Genomic DNA, 9,935 nt, shown 5'->3' with positions numbered 1-9,935 from the left:
GCACTGCGAGGCTCACACATGGCTTAGCTCAGATGCTGCTCGTCACCTTTAATTTGCACTGAAGAGTTGCTAAATCCAGAAATGAAGACAGCTTGCTAATTAGTTTATTTAAAGCTGTCTTTCAGGAGTGCTGCTCGATCATCCTCCCGGGGTTGCGGAAGGATGTCATTACTGGAGCTGCAAAAGCCAAAGACGCGCTCCTTCCCTCCTGCACATCTCCCAGAGCCCGCAGAGATCAAAGGCTGTGACAGAGCGCAGAGTCACCTAATGAAAGCAGGAGGGCGAGAGCAGCCCTGTGTCCCCACGGAGCTTTCATTCCAGGATGAGCACTAAATGACAGTGTGGGATCGCTTCCTGCACCTGCCAGCAGCGCTGTGCTGCTTCGGCATGGGGAATGATAAACTGCGCCCTGCTGTACGTGGTTTGAAGGGGAGACTGCTGAGAGATGGCACTGGTTTGCAGGCTGCTTGGCATTGCGAAGTGTGAGAAATTTCATAGAATCACAGAATGGCCTGGGTTGAAAAGGAACACAATGATCGTTTTGTTTCAACCCCCCTGCAATGCGCAGGGTCACCAACCGGCAGCCCAGGCTGCCCAGAGCCACATCCAGCCTGGCCTCGAATGCCTGCAGGGATGGGGGGCATCCACAGCCTCCTTGGGCAACCTGTTCCAGTGCCTCACCTTATTGGGTTTCTCCTCTGATTCTTTTTCCATCATCCCATCCCCCCTTCCCACACAGGATGGCTGTGGGAGCCACCCAGCAGAGGCAGAATGGGGAGCAGCAGTGTTTCAGGGAGCTCTCTACTGAGAGCACTGTCCACAAAAAAACATTTTAATCACAATTTCTTCCTTTTTAAAATCACGGTGTGTGATCTGCATCAGCAGAAGGGGGTTCCAGCTGTGTGTTTGATGTTCCTCCTTATCCCAGGATGGGGCTGCACAGCACCTGTGGGCCCTGGACCTTCTGATGTCCCCAGGAGGTCCCCTCTCATGCTGTGAGCAGTGTTGTGGTGTGGGGCTGGGCTGCCTCTCAGTCCCCCACAGCTCTGGTTGGGATGTGGCTGTGCTGAGCCTGCAGTGAAGCTGAAATGTTCCCTTAGAAGTGGAAGCTTGTCCTTGCTTTAACTGCGGTGCCCTCCGCTGCCACGCAACAGCATCTTCAAAGGCATTTAGCTGCCTCGTCAGGCTGCAAAAGCACCTGGGTGCCCAGACATGCCCGTGCATTCCTTTCTGTTAAGGCCTGTTTGCCTTGTGACAGTGCTAGAAGCGTTCATGCGGGCAGGCAGCACTTCGTGCCAGGCCTGGGGGAGTCTGGGCCTTGCACCTGTGTCCATCGCTCTGGCTTTGCTCCCCAGTGCTGCAGTAGGGGTTCAGGATAAGGCCAGGCACCTGCTGTCCCCTGGGCAGATGGAGCTGATGGCAGAAATCCAGGCCTGTGGCTGCTTGAGGAACCGGAGCTGTGCACACAGCGGTTTCCTGGTGGGAAGCCAGAGAGCAGGAATAGGGGCTGCCCTCCCTGCGGTCTCACCGTTGTGGTTTGTGAGTGCAGACCTGGCTGAGGAAATCCTGTGGTCCTCCTGCAGCCAAACGAGTTCATCAAAAGTGGGCAGGGAAAAATACCGAGCTTCTGTTGTGCTCTAAAATGGTGTCTGTTTCCCATTTACATCCCTGTGCTGCTTCTGTGCCAGACTTGGGTTGTCAGCCCCGTGGTGGCTCCTGTTTGCCCCAGAGGGCTCTGCTGGGGACAGTGACAGCAATAGGGTGGCTCCTGTGCTGCCTGCAAGGAGAGAGTGATGCCGTTTGGTGCCTGGCTGTGGCTGGGGGATGCTTTGGGGTTTGGGGATACGGGCCAGGAATGGAAATAATTTGTTAGGGTTCTGGGGCAGTGCAGGGCTGTGCCCAGGTGCAGGATCACCAGAAGCAGCACCTGAGGCAATCTCTCCTGTTCTGCTCCTGCCTGGAATCACATCTGGGAGGGTGGGGGCAGCAGGAGCCCCATGGGCCTCCCTGGGGCTGGCAGTGATGTGGGCATAAAAGTGGGGGACCTGTGGCTGCCTACTGCCTGCACCAGAACTCTCAGCACTTTGGGGACATGTATGTGAGGCTGGAGAAACCTGGTACAGAGGCTGCACATGGCTGAAAACATTGCTACATCCCTGGCAGCTCATCCTGCTGGCTGAGCTGTGCTCAGGAGGGTACAGACAGGGCTCACATGGGTGAGGGGCTGAGCCTGCTGAGGATGTGGCTGCTGGGGGGCCCTGGGCTGGGAATCACTCACCATGCAGCTGGACAGAGCAGCACAGGGCTCTGACTGTGCTGTCTACACACTGCAAGCAAAATATCAGCTGGTCTCTAAGTGTGGAAGGTTCCTGGCAAAGCAGTTAGTCGTTGTTCCAAGAACATTTCTCCTGTTGCAGCATTTGTTATTGCTGGACACTGCTGTCCCTTGCTGTCAGATCTGTGACCTCTGCTGCAGGACCACGGCTGGTACTGGGCCCCCAGCTGCCTCCAGCATCAGCCCCACGCTGGCTTTGCTGAGTCCCTGCTGTGATGGATGTGGCACACCTGAACCACGGCATCTCCCGGCCCCACAACAGCCCCCAGGTTAAAGCAGAGCAGCCTGGGGGTGATGAGGCTGCCCTGGGCTGTGTTATCAGCTGCTCTGCTCACAGCTTTTGTTTTTTAATTGGGTGGAGAGTGGAAAACCCTGTGGCCCCTTTCTGTATAAACAAGAGGGATTTATGGCCAGCTGCCAGGCACTCCAAGCTGGGACTAACGAGTCCTCTTTCATCTGCCTTATCTTTATTGCTGAGCTCTCCATTGGGCTGAGCTGCAGTGCCTGCATCCGCCCCGAGCACTGTGCTGTGTTGGCCGGCACAGATCGTGGTGGGTGGCACTGTGCTGCTGCCCCATGTGAGCCCCAGGGCCTTCGAGCAGCCCAGCATGGCAGGGTCAGGCTCCATGAACCAGGCTGCAGGCAGACCCTGCTGATGGCACAACTGCTGCCAGTGGAGCTGGTATGGAGGATCCCCAAACACAAATACGAAGGGAATTTTTCACTGCTAGCTGCAGCAAGAGGATTGCCTTTTGTTCTGATGAAGGCTCTCAGGAGTTGGAGGGAATCCTTGTTTCTTTATCCTTTCGGATTGAGGGCACAAACCTTTCCAGGCTCTCTTTCCCTCCTCTCTCTTTCCTCCGCATGCCTCTCACTCGCAGGGACACACAGCTGTCCAGGCAATGAGGACCAGGAGCACTATGGTCTCTCAGCTCTGCTCCAGGTCAGGCACCTCGGTCCCCTGTTCAGACACATCGGGATGCTCAGGGACAGGGCAGCCCCGTGCTGACGCAGGCTATGGGAGCGCACAGCAAGTCCTGATGGCTGCACAGCGTCCTGCTCCAGGCCCTGCTGGGTGTCTCAGGGACACAGAGCTGAGAGGACAGACTGTTTCAGGTGGTTGGGTTCTCCCCCTTCTTCACTCGCTGGCTTTCCTTAAAGGTGTGAGTGACCTTCTGGCACCCTGCTGCTCACATGTTGTGGTGCTGTGTGGTTCAAAAACTGCTGCTGCCCTTCTGCAAAGCTGCTCAGGAGCTGCACCCTCCTCTGCCTTAAGCCTTAGGGGACACCAGGAGCACCAGGGCAATCCTGGTGCCATGGCATGGCAAACTTCAGCCTAGGCTCCACTGCTGGCAGCCCTGGTCTGCCTGCTGTCCTGCATCCGCAGTCAGCCCAGCCCAGGCAGGCAATGCACCGCGCCCAGCTGGGTGTCACCATACAGCACCCCTGCCCCACAGGAAGCCCAGGGCTCCACCTGAACCCAGCTGCAGGGAGGGCACCGGTCCTCCTCCCACCAAGGGCTAATGACTCGTCTGGGCTTTCCCCGCGTGTCTCTTAGTTCATTACTCTCAGCAATTAGCCCTTGGGAGCGGCCGGGGAGTTGCTTCTGTTCGTTCCTTCTCATGGGAGTTTCACCGCAGAAGCTCTCTTCTGTAATTTGCTCTGATGTCTCTCCTTGCCCCAGCTGAACCCGTGTGGCAGCCGTGACCTCGGCTGCACGCCTGTGGAGGTGAATAAAGGGACCCACTGTAATGCACACATCTGCAGCTGGCCCTGCACTGCCATGGAGCTCCATCTTCTCCCTGCTGATGCAAGGGACGGTCTGCCCTCCAAAAGGAGCTGCTCTTCTGCTCTTTATGCAGCTGAGACATCTGGGGCCAGACCCTAAGTTGCACACAGACGTGGTTGCACATGCTGGAGTTGTTTTCCACCTCCTGGGAGATTAAATGATATACCAGAATTAATTTTGATGAAGAACTGATGTGTCACAATGACTACATCAGGAGGTCAACCTTCAGAGCTCCTCCTCCTCCTGGCCACGCACTGCCATGGCTTGCACAGCCCCACGTGGTGGCAGATCCGTCTCATTGCTGCCGTGATAGAACAGAACCCCAAGGAAGGGGTGGAACAGCTGCACAGAACAGGAGATGCACAGAGCAGAGCAGTGCTGTGATCCTCCCAACCCCAAGTGCACACAGGCTGGAGACACAGAGCTTAGAACACCGCATCCATTGACATGCTTCTACTTTTAACACGTTAAAGATCACGTCTGTAACCTGCTCTAATTTTAGGCCGTGGTGTATCTGCACTGAATTCCTAGCATTGAAGAATCAGCACAGGTGTAAAATTAGATGCATTATTTATGGGCTGGCGGTTACCAGTGCTCCATCCTTAGCAGTGCAGCGTTCATTGGTGTTGGCACTTCTGCTGCCCATGCTTTGTACCAATGGCTGACCACAGCTCTCCCACCCTCGATCACTCCGCATCCTGTTATCCAGGCAGAAGGTCATAGAGAAAAGACACCACTCTGGTGTTCAGGGATTGGGGTCAGTTCAACACAGATGTTCTCGATGGCTTTGGCTAAAAGGGTCCCCCAGGCATGCTCAGCCAGACGCAGAGCAAGCCTGAGGGTGGGCTTCTGCTCTCGGCTGGAGAAAAGCTCACGTGGACTCACTGCCACGTCAGTGTTAATCCACGAGCGTAGCCCCAATTCCGTAATCAGGAAGGCTAAATAAGGTGCTCAGGTCAGGGTGGCCAGGCAACACGCTCCCTTCTCCAGCGTTTGGGTGCCATGCTCCAGGACTTCAGCTTTCATTCAGAACACAACAAGTCTTTCCTCCCCCGGGCTGGATGACAAGCAGGATGAGCAGCAGCTCGTGGGTGTGAGCAGCACTGCAGTGTCCCACCAAAGTCAGCACAGTGCAGCCCTATGGCTGGACAGCCGTGCTGGAAGCGCCCAGCCCGAGTTGCTCATGCAGCTCAGACACAGCACACGAGGTTTTTCTCCAGGTTTGAGCTTTGTTAACAGTAACCGAGTGCACAGAACTGGGCACCGCTCAGTTTCTCTCTATGGACGTGCAGCCTGGGCAGCTGGGGCACACCTCGCACGCCTTCCCATCTCACGGAGGGCACAGCAGCAGCCGGTGCCGACACGCTGTCCTGAAGGAGACACGCCTGGTATCCTCGATTCCTCCCTGCCTCCTGCAGCATGGAAAAAAACATGGAAGGAGGGGGGAAACGCCTCTCGTCGGCGCAGTTCTCAGGCTGCTGGGGTGCTTTGGGTCACGGGTGTTTTTCTCTCGCGATGAAAAGACTTTGAGCAGATCCGTCCCTGAACGGCTCTCAGCTGCGCGGCACAAGCAGCTCAGGTTTCGTGGCCGCAGAAGCAAACAGGCAGAAGCAAACAGGCCGGTATTTCAGGCTGCCCCTCGCTGTGTCGGCCGGCCTGTGGGAGGTGTGGCAGTGGGACGCGCTGACTTCTTCCTCTGCTGCTCCAAGGGCTGAGGAATCTACTTGGCTGAATCGGCTCCCAGGTTTGTGCGCACAGCCTGAGTGCCATGAGCCAAAACTCCTCTCAGAACTGAATCCTATTCACAGGAAATTCAGAACCCATCGACCTTCGGCCAGCATCCACGAGGAGCAGTGTGTGTAGGAGATGTGTTTTGCAGGACACCACAAAGTCCCGCGTGCAGGAGCTGGGCAGAGCCAGGAGCTGCATCACTGCCGTCCCTGGGTGCTCCTGCTGTGCATCACCCCAGGGCCCACACGTGGCAAAGGCTCCTGCAGCCATCCCTCCCCCAGCCCTGCTGCAGCTCTGCTCTGCCCTGCCCTGCCTCCTCCCCCCAGGCAGCCCCACGTTTTGCTGCTGCAGGTTTAGCTGCTATCTCAGCAGGAGGCAGGACTTCAAACCTCGCCGGTTTCCCGCTGCTCAGAGCAGATGGAGAGCAGGCTGGGAACAGCAGGGATAATGAAGCTGTTCTTGGGGCTGAGGTGTGTGCTGTTTCTCTGACTTCAGGAGACACTGATGTTTAGGGTTATTGTGGGAAGCTTTGTAGTTGCTATTATTACATTGCAAATGCATGCCTGGGTGGTTGCTAACCTGAAACCTTGCTTGTTTTGCTCCCCATCAATCTAAAAATGAATCAGGGATCTCTTCTGTGCTGCCAGGACTTCCCAGGAGACACAGCGTGAGGACACTGACAGTCAAGGGGCTCCGGTTTCAGTGTTTATCCATTTGAGCTTAAACAAGGCTCCAAGCTACTGATGCTCCAACCCCAGGCATCCTATACACACGGACAAGGCTCTCGTTCCCCAGGGAGAACTTTCCTCCTGCTGCTGACTCCATCACCAAAGCTTTGGAAACTGCGACCTGTGTCGCCTAGCAGCTCATTTCCAGTGTAGCCAGCCAGCACAGCCAGCCCCAGGAGGATGGAGAGAGGTGTGCTAATAGCAAACAGCTGCTGGAGACAGCTTCCTCTTGAGCAGACCTGTGTCTGTGTGCTGTTATTCCCCATAGACAGGGCTTTGTTTCCCTGCAGCTCTGCCAGCACTCAGATGGATTTGCCCGCTGTATATTCCCACAGAGCTGCATTTCTGTCTGATGCTTTGGCCCAGGGCACTGTGACAGCCCACGGGGCAGCCTGATAAGCTCTGAGTTACAGGTGTTGTGTTATCAGACTGAAGAGCCTGCCTCCTATTGCTGATTGCTCCTATAGCTGAAAACACTTCTTTTGTTTGCAGTATGGAGAACAAGACTAATTACTGGTCACAGTTTTCCAAACTGTGTGGAGGTGAGGAGTCTGTGCTGTTCTCTTACAGCCTCTTCTGCTTCTGTGCAGCACTCGCATCCTCCAGTCTGAGCACAGTGTGTTACACAGGGATGAGTCACAGCTGGGCCAAATACTGAAATCTGGGTGCGATCTGTTGCCTTCAGTTGGAAATTCAGTTCCCTTCTAACCCCTGATAGAATGTGCTGCTAAATTAATACAACTGATGGCACGCGCTGTGGATCACAGTGTTAGAAACTTTCCAGCTTTCCTGTCTGTGTGTCAGCGTGGTTGCCTCATCTCAGCCATCTCACCTTCCTGAAGACATGCAGTTCTCTGAGCTGCAGAGGTGCTCAGCAAGGCTTGCCCAGCCGAGATGTAATGCTTACATCTTCACCTTTCCTGCTTATGTTTCAAAATCTTCCCCTTGCAGCTGAAACTACAGTCCCATGCAGTCCCAAAGATGAAGGTCATCGGCCTCCTGCACGTACCTGTGTGTGTGTGAAAAAAAACGAGGAGCTGTTGTGTCCCAGCCTGAACTTCATGCACTTCCACCACCAGAACAGATTCCCTGCCTTTGGGTGCTATTTTCTTTTGGGGTGTGTTTTAAGCAGTAAGGAACAGTTACAACATCCTGTTCTGTCGGCTGGCTCAGATGGCTGGCAGCACCTCGTTTCTACACTCGCTTGTGACCTGATGTGCAGCTCTGCAGTCATATCCTGCCTCTTCCCATTCCCACTGCTGCCCTTCTGGGCACGCAGCCGGGGCGGTTGAGCACACACTGTGCTGGGCGCTGTGCTCTGCGGCAGCTCCCTGCTGCACTGACGGCCAGGCACTGCTCTGACAGAGCTGCTGGGAAGCACTGAGAGCCGCCAAGCTGGCAGCTGAGCTTTTGTTAAATTCAGCTCCCCAGAGGCTGGCACAAATCTCCTTGTTTCCTTATCACGGCGTTGTGCCAGGCAGGTTCAGGAGCACAGCGTGTGAGCACTGGCTGCATGGATTCCTCCCTTCTCCTTGGAGCCCACGAGAGAAGAGTGTGAAAGGAGTGAAAGATTCAGCACTGGATCTCTTTGGCTACGTGTTGTAGAAGATTTCCTAGTGATTGCTGGCATTGATCTGGGGCTGTGTCTCCTTCCCCAGCTGGCTTGGGCGCTCTGGATCTGCATGGCTGCAGGCTGCTGTGGGGCTGGCAGGGGCACCGACCCAGCTCGGAGGGCTGGGGTGAAGCAGCCTCTATCAGGAATGTTGTGTCCTGGCTGCAAGAAGGGCCACCAGAACAAAGCTTCTAGCAGAACTGTGGTTCTTCATGGGTTCAAGAGCAAAGGCAGATAAAATGATGGCCTCCTCCAGGTGCGTGCCTGGCATGGAGATTAATTTACCCAGATGATTAAGGCAGCAAGTGATGCAGGAAGTGGTGGGGTAATTTAATGACCCAAACAGAAACAGCAAGGAGTGCATTTCCCTTTCAGTCGTGTTGGGATTTGATTTTTGTGTTCCACTAACAAACTGATTGATAAACCATAAGCTTGGAGAAGTGTAATGTATTCCAATGGATTTGTTTTCCTATCTTATAAAGTAGCTGAGAAGCAAAGCTTGTTGAGACCCCTTTTTGGTGACATGTTGCCGTGCGGTGGTCTGTATAGAGGCTGCACCCTGGGCAGCTGTCTGTGTGTCTGCAGGAGATGAGATGCTCTGCATGCAGGCTGGGGACTGCGGGTAGCAGCCACATGGAAATCTGCAGCTCTGCTGTCTCTCCTGCTCATAAATCCAGTGTCAGTTCGGTACTACCTACATTTGTGGAGTATGTGAGCACCAAGCTTTGTGTTGTTTGTGACTCATTCAAATATTTCTCTTTGAATTCTGGCTGAGGGTGGAGAGAATTGTGTCAGTGTTGCTCTTCCAATAGAGCACAAATGCAGACTTTGGCACCGTAAGGCTCAGAAAAGCCCCCGCCGTGGTGAAGCTGTTCCTTCCTCCTCTCTCGCTGTACAACTTGGCTCCAATTAGTTTGTCTTGACTGCGAGATGCTCAGGCCAACACTGCTTCTATTTCAGAGGAACCTGCCAGAGATTAATTAGATCCCAGGCCTGTTGGAAGACTAGCCAGCAAACTCCGTGTGCCATTAAATCAGCACTTATCACACCAACACTGCTGGAATAAACATCCCCTTTGTTGTGCTGCAGTAGGCAAAGATTGCCACAGAAATGAAATGTTTGAACAGATCTGAGCACGATAGCTTCTGAGCTACCTCAGCTGCTTGCTTCGATCAGATGTTAGCCGTGGTTACTGAAATGGCACGAAGTGTGCAGCACTGTGTGCTGCCCCGCCGTGCTCAGCAGCGCTTTGCCAGTCCCACCCCTGGCAGCACGGAGCGTGGGCAAAGGCTGCAGGCTGCACAGCATTACTGACGCATGAGCATTTCGTGGACATCCACCGCGCTGTATGTCAGGGTACAAGGAGGCGTACAGTCAGCATCAGTCGTTGCTCCAAAGAAACCTGCAGTCTGGAGTCATAAAGAATGAAAGAAGTGAAGTGGAATTGGGAAGACGGTGGAACAAACGCTCAGCAGGATCTGCAAATTTACATTCGGACTCGGTTTGTCAGCAGAGAAGTGACCTTGTCTCGCCGCCCTTTGGATGTGCCTCAGCAAAGCTAATGCAGGGCACAGCAGACTGGCTTGCGTTGGCTCAGCTCACAACAGAGAATGGGGAGAAAGTGTACCCAGAGCACTGGGGAGTGAGGTGCCAGAAGCCAAGAACCAGTGACAGTGCTGGTGAGAGCTGCAGAACGAGCAGGGATGTATCGAACCAATGGCAGAGGTGGGCTGTGGAGAG

Source organism: Phasianus colchicus, chromosome 12 (genome assembly GCF_987193195.1).
Source record: "Phasianus colchicus chromosome 12, bPhaCol1.hap1.1, whole genome shotgun sequence".
NCBI classification, from domain to species: domain Eukaryota; kingdom Metazoa; phylum Chordata; class Aves; order Galliformes; family Phasianidae; genus Phasianus; species Phasianus colchicus.
The sequence above is the reverse complement of the archived record's forward strand: the minus strand, read 5'-3'. Positions refer to the sequence as shown.